The following is a 12,696-nucleotide window of genomic DNA, read 5'->3' as shown; positions in this document are numbered from 1 at the left end:
TATTTTCATTAGCCAACATATTATTCAATAGAATTTCAGCATCATCCGGTGTTCTTTCCCTGAAAAGAGAACCAGCACAACTATCCAGGTAATCTCTGGAAGCATCAGTTAGTCCATTATAAAAGATATCAAATATTTTAGGTTTCTTAAGAGGACGATCAGGCAAAGCATTAAGTAACTTGAGAAGCCTCCCCCAAGCTTGTGGGAGACTCTCTTCTTCAATTTGCACAAAATTGTATATTTCCCTCAAAGTAGCTTGTTTCTTATGAGCAGGGAAATATTTAGCAGAGAAGTAATAAATCATATCCTGGGGACTTTGCACACAACCAGGATCAAGAGAAGTGTACCATATCTTAGCATCACCCTTTAATGAGAATGGAAATATCTTAAGTAAATAAAGGTAGCGCGATCTCTCATTATTAGTAAACAGGGCAGCTATATCATTTAACTTAGTAAGATGTGCCACAACAGTTTCAGATTCATAGCCATAAAAAGGATCAATTCAACCAAAGTAATTATATCTGGATCAACAGAAAAATCATAATAATCCTTATCAGGAACACAAATAGGTGAAGTAGCAAAAGCAGGGTTGGGTCTCATTCTATCTCTAAGAGATTCTTTACTCCATTTAATTAGCAACCTCTTAAGTTCATATCTATCCTGGCAAGCAAAAATAGTGGCAGAAGATTCTGCACCAAAAAGATAACCTTCAGGAATAGAAGGCATAGGTTCATCGTCACTAACATCATTGTGTTCAGGTTCAATAATTTCTCTTTCTCTAGACCTAGCAATTTGCTCATCAAGATATTCACCAAGTGGCACAGTAGTATCAAGCATAGAAGTAGCTTCATCATAAGTATCATGCATAGCAGAAGTGGCATCATCAATAACATGCGACATATCAGAATCAATAGCAGTAGTAGGTTTAGGTGTCGCAAACTTACTCATAACAGAAGGTGAATCAAGTGCAGAGCTAGATGGCAGTTCCTTACCTCCCCTCGTAGTTGAGGGATAAATAGTTGTCTTAGCGTCTTTCAAGTTCTTCATAGTGTCTAGCAGATATAAATCCCAGGTGACTCAAAGAATAGAGCTATGTTCCCCGGCAACAGCGCCAGAAAATAGTCTTGATAACCCACAAGTATAGGGGATCGCAACAGTTTTCGAGGGTAGAGTATTCAGCCCAAATTTATTAATTCGACACAAGGGGAGCCAACGAATATTCTCAAGTATTAGCAGCTGAGTTGTCAATTCAACCACACCTGGAAACTTAGTATCTGCAGCAAAGTGTTTAGTAGCAAAGTAATATGATAGTGGTGGTAACGGTAACAAAAGTAAAGACAGCAAAAGTAATGTTTTTGGTATTTTTGTAGTGATTGTAACAGTAGCAACAGAAAAGTAAATAAGCGAGAACCAGTATATGGAAAACTCGTAGGCACCGGATCAATGATGGATAATTATGCCGGATGTGGTTCGTCATGTAGCAGTCATAACATAGGGTGACACGGAACTAGCTCCAGTTCATCAATATAATGTAGGCATGTATTCCGTATATAGTCATACGTGCTTATGGAAAAGAACTTGCATGACATCTTTTGTTCTACCCTCCCGTGGCAGCGGGGTCCTATTGGAAACTAAGGGATATTAAGGCCTCCTTTTAATAGAGAACCGGAACAAAGCATTAGCACATAGTGAATACATGAACTCCTCAAACTATGGTCATCACCGGGAGTGGTCCTGATTATTGTCACTTCGGGGTTGCCGGATCATAACTCATAGTAGGTGACTATAGACTTGCAAGATAGGATCTAGAACACACATATATTCATGAAAACATAATAGGTTCAGATCTAAAATCATGGCACTCGGGCCCTAGTGACAAGCATTAAGCATAGCAAAGTCATAGCAACATCAATCTCAGAACATAATGGATACTAGGGATCAAACCCTAACAAACTAACTCGATTACATGATAAATCTCATCCAACCCATCACCGTCCAGCAAGCCTACGATGGAATTACTCACGCACGGCGGTGAGCATCATGAAATTGGTGATGGAGGATGGTTGATGATAACGACGGCGACGAATCCCCATCTCCGGAGCCCCGAACGGACTCCAGATCAGCCCTCCCAAGAGAGATTAGGGCTTGGCGGCGGCTCCGTATCGTAAAACGTGATTATTTCTTCTCTCTGATTTTTTCTCCCCGAAAGCCAATATATGGAGTTGGAGTTGGCGTTGGAGGGTCACCAGGGGGCCCATGAGGTAGGGGCGCGCCCAGGGGGGAGGGCGCACCCCCCACCCTTGTGGACAGGGTGTGGGCCCCCTGGTCTTCATCTTTGGCAAGGATTTTTTATTGTTTTTTCTAATGTGTTCCGTGGAGTTTCAGGACATACCGAGAATCTTTATTTTCTGCACAAAAAGCAACACCATGGCAGTTCTGCTGAAAACAGCGTCAGGCCGGGTTAGTTCCATTCAAATCATACTAGTTAGAGTCCAAAACAAGGGCAAAAGTGTTTGGAAAAGTAGATACGACGGAGATGTATCAGTGCCACGACGACCAAGGTATGTGCGACAGGTTCCTTGAGCTGGACGAAGATCGGTGCTTCAGCACTAAGCTCGAGGAGACCTTCGATGTTCATACGGTACACAACGACGACAATAGTTTTTTTTCGTAATTAAGCACGACTTCAACTATTTTAACGTGTATTTTTCATCTTTTCCAATTAGACTAGCTTATCCCATGCTATGCAAGACGCTATGTCTTGGAGAGGATGGGTTTTGAAGACCATGAAAGTATGGAAACAAAAAATTCACCTAAGGACCCATCATGATGTGGATTTTGAAGTAAAGCTGTACAATGCTAAGAGTGTAACCCATTTTGGTTGCAAAAATTTGGAAGCACTTTGCAAGATGTATGGTTTTGATGAGTGTATGCTTGTCACCATGGATCTTGGTGATCCTACAATCGAGCAAGACAATATGGACATTTGGGTCCTTGTTGATACACTTCCAATTCTTCCCCCACTAGTGCAGAACCGGGCAATAGCACCGGTTCGTAAGGCCCTTTAGTGCCGGTTCCACAACCGGCACTAAAGTGTGGTCACTAAAGGCCCTCCCCCCTTTAGTACCGGTTCAGCACGAACCGGTGCTAAAGGCCAACCACGTGGCACGAGCCAGCTCCGGGGGCCGGGAGCCCTGTAGTACCAGTTGGTAACACCAACCGGTACTAGATGTTTGTGGGTTTTTGTTTTATTTTTTATTTTTCAATTAAATTTGTGTTATCAATTTAATTCTTTTTTGTTTGCTGGTATTTTACGATACTACACACTGTACACATTATGCATATATATATATATATACATATATATATATATAGAATTTCTAATAGAACCAATCATGCATATATATATATATATCATCAATGTCTCACAAACCATCATATTAATTAATTCACACATACACACATGTATAGCTATATACAATTTCTCCTACATATGCATGTTGCCTTCGGAGCCAGTGACATTAGCCTAATTGGTGCCTTCGGAGCACGATGACAATTGGAAGTGGTTTTCATGGGGGCGGTAGCGGGTAATAGTATTGTCCCTTCGGATTTATGACCTGGTCGAGCAAAAATCCCGCTATTTTCTCTTGAAGTGCTTCTACGCGCTCCGTTTCTAGGAGCTTCTCCCGCACCTCTTTGAACTGTTAAGAAGGAGATCAATATGCATGTGTATTAGTTGTGTGACTAGATATCGATAATGGTGTAAAAATTGTGAATAGTGTTCTGACAAGCGTACCCATTCCTGTCTTTGAGATCTGCTCCTTTCGGACGCCATCATGCGAATGTTCTCGCAAACGCAGAATGCACATAGATCAGTCCCCTGCGCCTGCTTCAGGGCCTTTACGAGAATGGAATTTGATCAGATAATAATTAATCAAGCATGATAATTAAAGAGATGGCAGCTAGCTAGCTAGCTAGTACTACTTAATTACTTACCTTGGGTCGAAACCATTTAAGCTTTTTTTCCATTCGCCTTCCGCGACGCTGATGAACCTTGCCCAAGCCCTGCCCGCCGACAAAGAAAATGAATAAAGGGGTTATTAAATACAGTTCATATCATGAAAAATGACGAACTAAATAGGCCGATATATATAGTTAATAATGATTGAAATTACCTGTTGACTATCCCAAACAAGATGTTATAGTCAGTTTTTTTCTTTGAGTAGTGAGTCCAGTATTTCAACTGTTCCGGCGTCAACTTTAATGATACACAAGACCCAGTGAAATCTGCATGCACACACGTTTGCATGTCTTAATTAAGCGGGCATATGTAAAGCAAAAACATGTAGCTAGCTAGTAGGCAAAAACAGAGTATTTGTAGTACAAGACAGTGTGACTCACTGGAAGTTGTAAGGAAGTAGTATATCTTCATTGTATTTGAGGCGCTTCAAGAACTGTAGCATGCTGTCCTCTACGGCCTTTTGATGACGTGCATCTATATTCCATGTGTATTCATTAACGGTGTTTGGGTCAATGAACCCAATGCCAAAGCGTCCACCTTTTCTCATTTCATACATCTTCATCCTGCATATAATACCACAGAAAAGAATATAGTGAGGATAATTACAGGTAATGATTGATCAAAAGGATCAGTACAGCTAGCTTGAGACTTAAATTAGAGAAAGAAATCACTTACAGACAATAGCAACTGACGATAGATTTGTCGAGTGCGTCTTGATTGTATAACTGAAACAGTTCAGAATACTCAACGGACAAAGCTTTCTCATGGTAGTAATGCTCCTCCTTGACATTCACCATGAGGGACAATCGATTGGAAATCTTGGTAATGTTCATGTACCATTGATGCAATTCATACATTCTCGTTGGGAGGTTCTTGACCTTGTCTGGATGGACCAAAGGTTTGCCCCGGACATATTTCCGTTTTATTTCATCCTCTCTAAGCACAGGCATGGGCTCGATCTCGAGGAGTTGTCCAACAGTGATTTTGAGAACTTCAGCCTGCATTATATGGTCCTCCATTATTACCACATTGCCCACCTCAGGAACGTAAACTGTTTGCCCACAATAATATTGGATGCGCGTACTGTGACGTGTTGTTGGCACAACAAGCGAGGGGATCGATTGCGCCGCCTGTTCTCCCAGCTGGGGAATGGTTTTCCCGCATTTTTTGACAGCTGCTTCTTGTTTGCTCGATCCCGAGCTCGCCTCCTTACGTAGACGTGCTCGATTTAACTTCCTGATGTGGCGCTCATAGTCTGTATCAACAGGCTTGGGAGCTGGTGGTTGAGTGATACGAATGAAGTGGTCAATCGTTTCCTCAGGCACTTTCTCCCTTGGCGGCGGTGGCGGTTTCGGTGCAAAATGGGCTTCCACCTCGGACTTCGATATGGCTGCGATTTCCTCCTCGGACCTGTCATAAGCCCTCTGCGGAAGAGGCGTGAGGCTTGGACCATATTTATATCACTTGCCTCCGCCTGTACTTCCTGTACTACCTTGACTCGTACCGCTACGCACCATAGCTGCGGGGTGTCTCTTCTGCGATTGCTGAGGCGGCGGAGACGCCGGCTGACGGGGCTGAGTTGGACGAGGAGGAGTGGCCGCCTGAAGATGTGCCGGACTTGGAGGAGGAGTGGCCTGAGGTTGTGCCAGACTTGGAGGAGGAGTGGACGTCTGACGCTGTGGCGGACTTGGAGGAGGAGGAGTGGCCTGACACTTTGCCGGACTTGGAGGAGGAGTGGCCTGACACTTTGCCGGACTTGGAGGAGGAGTGGCCTGACACTTTGCCGGACTTGGTGGACTTGCAGGAGCGGGAGACTGCTGACTCGGTGGCGGACTTCGACGAGGAGTCAGATGACGCGGTGTCGGTGGCCTTCGAAAGATGATGCAATCCTTTTTCCATAGGATGATACGATGGTTGGCGTCTCCGAGAAAGCGCTCGTCCTCACCTCCAGGAATGTCAAGCTCTAGCCCCGAATATGGCTGCACCACCTCGTCAACCATGACACGAGCATAGCCCTCTGGAATCGAGATGCAATGGTAGGTTGCTTTGGGGGTAACTGGAAAAGCTTCTCCGTCCGCCACCTTCATGGATATGTTCTTCATTTTGACGTGTAGCTCGCAGCTAGTGTTCTCCGTGATGTCATCCATGGGGTATCTACCCAGCAATATTGCGTCGTCCGGGGAGGAACCCACGCTGCTTCTCTGCATGGATGGGGCGGTGCTATCCAATGCTGGAACATCCGCTAGCTGCTGCAGCTGCTGAGACCCCCTTTGCTGGCTAAGTGAGTCGATCTGCTCCTGCTGCCGCTGGAATTTGACTGCCAATTCCGCTTGACTTGCTTCTAGGCATTGAAGGCGTTCATATTCCCGCTTCCTCTGCTCCTCCTCCATCTTCCTCTTCTTCTCCTCCGCAATCTTCTTTCTCGCACGGGTTCTGTAGTCGTTGTTCCAGTCTGAAAACCCCTCATACCACGGAATAGCGCCCTTGCCTCGTGTTCTTCCCGGGTGTTCAGGATTTCCCAGGGCACACGTAAGCTCGTCGTTCTCTCTGTTGGGCTGGAACACCCCCGATCGTGCCTCTTCTATTGCAACAAGTATCGCATCGTCGGCTCCGTTCAGACATGCCTTCATCGAAACTTTGCCTGTCTTCGGGTCCAACTCCCCCCATGCGCATAGAACCAAGTCCTGCACCTGGGGGGCCAGCTCTTAGTAACCGGAGTGACACCTGCATCCTCCATCTCTTTCTCAGACTTATCCCACTTAGGCATTGCCACCGCATAGCCACCTGGCCCCAACTTATGGAACTTATCCTTTTTTTCGGCATTCTTCTTGTTTATTCTCGACCGTTCCTTAGCTAATTCTGAATCCTTGAATTTCACGAAATCATCCCAATGAGCATGTTGGTTCTCTAGTGTTCCCTCGAATACTGGAGTCTTCCTTCCTCCCTTGACGTACTTGTCCCATTCACGATTCTTGTGGTTCTTGAATGCAACCGCCATCTTCCTAAGAGCAGCGTCCTTGACTTTCTGCACATCTGCTTCTGTGAAATGATCTGGTAGGGTGAAATGTTCCATGAGAGTATCCCAAAGCAGATCTTTTTGATTCTTGTCGACAAAAGTAACATCTGGACGTGGAGCAGCGTCCTCTTTGCCTTTTTGTCCTTTGTCTTTTGATGGCTCTCTCCATTCTTGAAGGGAGATCGGGAGTTGGTCCTTCACAAGAACTCCGCACTGACGTATGAACTTGTCCGCAATCTTCTTAGGCGCTAATTGTCGTGGTTCTAAGTCTGACAGTAGAGTGGGGGGTAGGTATGGAGAGGCAAGGTTCTAGCTATGGAGAGGATGTAAACACAAGAGATGTACGAGTTCAGGCCCTTCTCGGAGGAAGTAAAAGCCCTACGTCTCGGAGCCCGGAGGCGGTCGAGTGGATTATGTGTATATGAGTTACAGGGTGCCGAACCCTTCTGCCTGTGGAGGGGGTGGCTTATATAGAGTGCGCCAGGACCCCAGCCAGCCCACGTAATGAAGGGTTTAAGGTGTATTAAGTCCGGGGCGTTACAGGTAACGCCCCACATAAAGTGTCTTTAACTATCATAAAGTCTACTTAACTACAGGCCGTTGCAGTGCAGAGTGCCTTTTGACCTCCCGGTAGTCGAGTGAGTCTTCGTGGTCGAGTCCTTCAAGTCAGTCGAGTGAGTCTCTCGTTGGTCGACTGGAAGGTGACCTCTTCTAAGGGTGTCCTTAGGCAGGGTACTTAGATCAGGTCTGTGACCCTACCCTAGGTACATGACCCCATCATTAGCCCCCGAATGGATTGAGGCTTTGAGTGACGGAGGAGTTGATGCTGTTTCCGATTAACCTTTGCACACTGGTCGTGCGTTGTTCTGAATCCAGAGAATCTCTTCGTTGATAGTGAGCAACTTGTCTTCAGTCGACTCGATCCTTTCTTTTCTTTCGTCGAGTGATCTTTCAGGCTTCGTCGATTTCCGAGCGACGGATCTCAGGAAATCCCGCGCCTGACAGACTGATCTGCCGTTCGCGGATTCCGCGGGATGCGAAATTTGGGGAAACGCGCGAAGCGGAGCGGACCGCGGCGTTCGGATGGGACGGGACATAGACGCCTCGATTCCCGCGCCGCTTTCTTCGCCACGTATCCCGCTCGTGTAACAGTTCCAGGATATGATTAGATCAACCGGGCCCACCTGTCATCCACTCGGAAGGGATCTTATAAATGCGCTCGGCGAGGGTTTTCTTTGAGCAGTGCCTCAGCATCCTCTCTCTGCCCTCTCCGTCTCCGCCCAACGCGCTCGCTCTCGCCTCCGCACCACTTCTCCTCACGCGCCTCGCCGGTAGCCATGGTCAAGGAGAAGACGGCGGCGCTGGAGCGCGCGAAGAAGGCGTCGGCGACGGAGAAGGCGAAGGGGAGATCCACCAGCCGCGGTGGGTCTTCGTCTAGATCTCGCCTGCCGAAAGGCTGGGTCCAGGGAGATTGGATCCAGTCGACCATCACGGAGAAGGACCTCCTCGACATGGCCAACGAGGGCCTGATCCCTCATGGAGCTGCGAGGCTTCCGGGGAAAGAGTGGCAGCCCCAGCCGGAAGAGGGTGAGTGCGTGCTTCTGGCTACCCATGTTGACCGCGGGTTCTCTTTGCCGCCGAGCGTTTTCTTCCGTGGTTTCTTGAACTTCTTTGGAGCGCAACTCCACCACTTCACCCCGAATTCTATTGCCTATCTTGCCGCGTTTGTGTCTATGTGTGAGAGTTTTCTGGGCTGTCGACCGCATTGGGGCTTGTTCAAGCACATATTCACATGTCGCTCTCAAACCGTGAAGAAGGCGAGCCCAGGCGATGAAAGAACCCGAGTTGTCCAAATGTGTGGAGGTCTGGGGATCCAGGTGAGGAACAAGAGCACCTTCCCAGCCATGACATTTCCCGAGTCAGTCAGAGGCTGGAAGTCGACCTGGTTCTACTGCTAGGATGAGTCGACGCCGAGGCAGTCGAGTGGACTTCCTCAATTTACCATGGACCGAGTGAACAAGCCCTCCTCTCTGAAGTTGATTTTGGAGGAGAAAGCTGACGTGAGGATGCTGATGGAGCGCGTAGTTCAGTTGGTTCGGGAGGGAGTGACGGGTATGGATCTCCTGGAGGTTTTCCATAGGCGCTGAATCCAGCCTCTTCAGTTCCGGAGCCATTGCATGTGGTTGTACTGCGGGACTGAGGATGTGACTCGGGTCAATCGAGAAACAGTCGACGATACCACTCTGGAAAGGTGGATGGCCGCTGTTACTGGGAACAAAGATAACCCTCATGGAGCCAGAAGGATTCCTCCACTCGACTGCCACAGCGATCCAAACAAGGTATGCCTGCTCCACTTCCCATTGTATTCTTGTCATATTTATCTCTGTTTTCTCTGCCGATCGGTCGACTGATCTTTGTCTTGTTGTCCATCAGGCCCTCACTGAACTGTACTCAATGCCCAACGGAGCGCAGGCTCCGACTGAGGAGGGAGAAGCGAGCGGGGGCGAGAGCCGGGAGGAGGAGTGGGACTCGGACGCCGCTGAGGCCGATGATGATGACGATGACGATGATGATGATGACGATGAGGACGAGGAAGAGGAGGAGGAGGAGGAGGTCGCACCACCGCGCTCGGAAAGGCGGTCGAAACTTGTCCATGATCCTGCGACCGAACGCGGCGAAGGGGTTGCGACTGCTACCCAGTCGACCAAGCGCCCTCGAACCACCTCTCCGGCGCCGACTGAAAAGGCGTCGAAGCAGCCCAGGGCGGCCCCGTCGAAGCCGACCAAGCACCTGCCGAAGATGAAGGTGTCCATCCCCACCATATCAGGGTAATCATGTTGCTTAAGTCTTCTTGTTTTGTGTGAACTTTGTCTCTAGTTGGCGCTGGAGTTAGTCGATTGATTCTTTGGAGTTGCAGTGCTGCTACTTCTGAGACCTCAGCCCGGGCTGATGACCATGAGATGGAGGACGCAACAACCTCAAAACCAGGTACTATACTCTTAACGCCATTTTTAGTCGACTGACTCATGATCTCTAACTCTGATTCTTTTCTGTAGCTCCATCCAATGTTGTTATCACTCTCCCTGAGGATGATGAAGATGAGGAACCACTGAAGCACAGAATGAGAAGGAAGGCGTCTGCCAGCAAGGTGACCCAAGATGTGACGGTGCCTGAGACTCTGGTCGTGGCGGAGGAGAACACCACTCGACACACCGTGTCCTTCGCAGATCCACTGACGAGTGCCCCGCAGCCCTCCCTCTTCACGACGCACCACGTCCCAGAGGACCAAGCTGGCGCGGCGAAGGAAGCGATACGCCAGGCAGGAATCATGATGGAGCAGTTGAAGACCATCCGGGATGCGAGCCAGGCAGCTTACGACGCCAGTTCTGCCCTCCAAAGCAATGTTCAGGTCAGTCGACCACCGTTTGTTCTGTTAGGATATGCTACCAAAAACTTTTCCTTTCCAGAATTTATAGTAGTCACCCACTGGTTGTGTCGATTTAAACTCCGTGTTAGCGGGGGCACGCTGAGTGCACCCGCTGGGTGTAGTCCCCAAGGCTAAGGTCGGCTGCTGGCAGTCGGCCTTAGGATTTATAATTTCAGTCTTTCTGTCATTCGACTATGGCGACTGGATTTCGCAAACCGGTCGACTGGTCGACTCTGTCTTCAATAGGATTAGTGGGGGCACGCTGAGTGCACCCACTGGGTGTAGTCCCCAAGGCTAAGGTCGACTGCTGGCAGTCGGCCTTAGGCTTTATAATTTCAATCTTTCCGTCATTCGACTATGTCGACTAGATTTCGCAAACCGGTGGGGGCACGCTGAGTGCACCCACTGGGTGTAGTCCCCGAGACTGTGGTCGACTACTTGCAGTCGATTACAGTCTTAAAGAATATATCTCTCTCCTTTTTTTTTGAGGTCGACCGGTCAACTCTATTTTCAACAGGATTAGTGGGGGCACGCTGAGTGCACCCACTGGGTGTAGTCCCCGAGACTACGGTCGAATGCTTGAATTCGGCTGTAGTCTTAGAAACGCGTGATTTTTCCTTTTCCACTCAGAAGTGAACTATATTTGACATTTAGTCGATTGGTTCTTCGCAGAACTCCTGTGATCTTGTGGCTCGCTATTCTGAGCTGGAAAATAAGCACGTTCAGCTCGAGCTGAATTTGAAGCTGGTTCAGGAGAAACTGACGAAGGCAATGGAGGAGACCGAAGGTATGTTTGGTGAGACCTTGACGACTGCTTTTTCCCTTCATTTGTTTCAAAATCTGATCTTGCTGTAACTTGCAGGTAAGGTGAGGGAGGCCCAACGGAAGAAGGACCGTGAACTAGCTGAGAAGGTCAAGCTTGTTGACGAGAAGTTAGCTTCAGTCGCCAAGCTTGAGCAAGAAAATGCCAATCTGAAAGCTGCTCTTGGGAAGAAAAAAGATCTGGAGGCCTTCCTGAATGGTCTTGCCAAGAAGCTATTTCTTATGCTTGAAGGTAAATCTCTATGCTCGGCACTCGTTTCCAAACGTGGTTTTTTTTATTCGACCATTGTCTTGACTCGGTGATCGTCCTTGCAGAATTTTGTCAAAACTTTGAAGAAGAAACTAGCCGGCTGGAACCAAACCTTGACCCCGTCAATTCTCCGATAACCGACGAAGTTGCCATGAATGTTTTCCGACTGGAGTCCTGTGTTGCAGCTGTCGTGGACTATCTTGCAAGGCTGAAGGTCGCCACATCTCGCATCGACTCGACGCTCTGGCCCGGGGAGACACTTCAGAACGACCTCGAGTCGCTGATGGCTCGCTTGAACACGATCCCTGGTCGAGTGCAGGAGTGGAAAAAATCCTCGGCTCGGTGTGGTGCAGATGTCGCTCTGTGTCTGGCCCGAGTCCACTGCAAAGATGCGCGAGAAGACAAGCTGGCGGCCCTCCGGGTGGCCAACACCAAAAAACACGACTTCAGGTCCTTTATGGAAACTTTCCTTGCGGCTGCCACTCGGATCGCAGACGGAATTGATCTTGATGAGTTTGTTGCACCTTCCAGCCCTCCACAGGAGGGGTAAAAAACATCTTCTAAGCTCGACACTTTAAATTTGCCTCGGTATGATGAGTGGAAATTGTAACCGATAAACCTTAACGAGCTTAGCGCCTGAGCACTTTCAGTTCCTTTAGATATCGATTCGAACTTGAATTTGGTGCTTGAATATGATTGCTTTTGGCTCGAAATGTCTTTTGCAGGTTCAAAGCAGGGCGCCTTTACTGCAATCGACTTATTCCTTAGTCCACTTAGGTGAGCACTGGGCTACGGCTAAGCCTCCGAGTGGAAGTCTGGCTTACCACTCGGTAGGATTTTTATAACTTAGGCGAGTACTTGGACTGCAGCTAAGCCCCCGAGTGAGAGGTTTGCTCTTCACTCGGTAGGATTTTGATAACTTAGGCGAGCATTGGGCTGCAGCTAAGCCCCCGAGTGAGAGGTTTGCTCTTCACTCGGAAGGATTTTGATAACTTAGGCTAGCACTGGGCTGCAGCTAAGCCCCCGAGTGAGAGGTTTGCTCTTCACTCGGTAGGATTTTTATAACTTAGGCGAGTACTAGGACTGCAGCTAAGCCTCCGAGTGGAAGTCTGGCCTACCACTCGGTAGGATTTTTATAACTTAGGCGAGTACTTGGACTG

Source organism: Triticum dicoccoides, chromosome 7B (assembly GCF_002162155.2).
Source record: "Triticum dicoccoides isolate Atlit2015 ecotype Zavitan chromosome 7B, WEW_v2.0, whole genome shotgun sequence".
In the NCBI taxonomy this organism is placed as follows: Eukaryota; Viridiplantae; Streptophyta; class Magnoliopsida; order Poales; family Poaceae; genus Triticum; species Triticum dicoccoides.
This window is presented reverse-complemented; position numbering follows the sequence as displayed.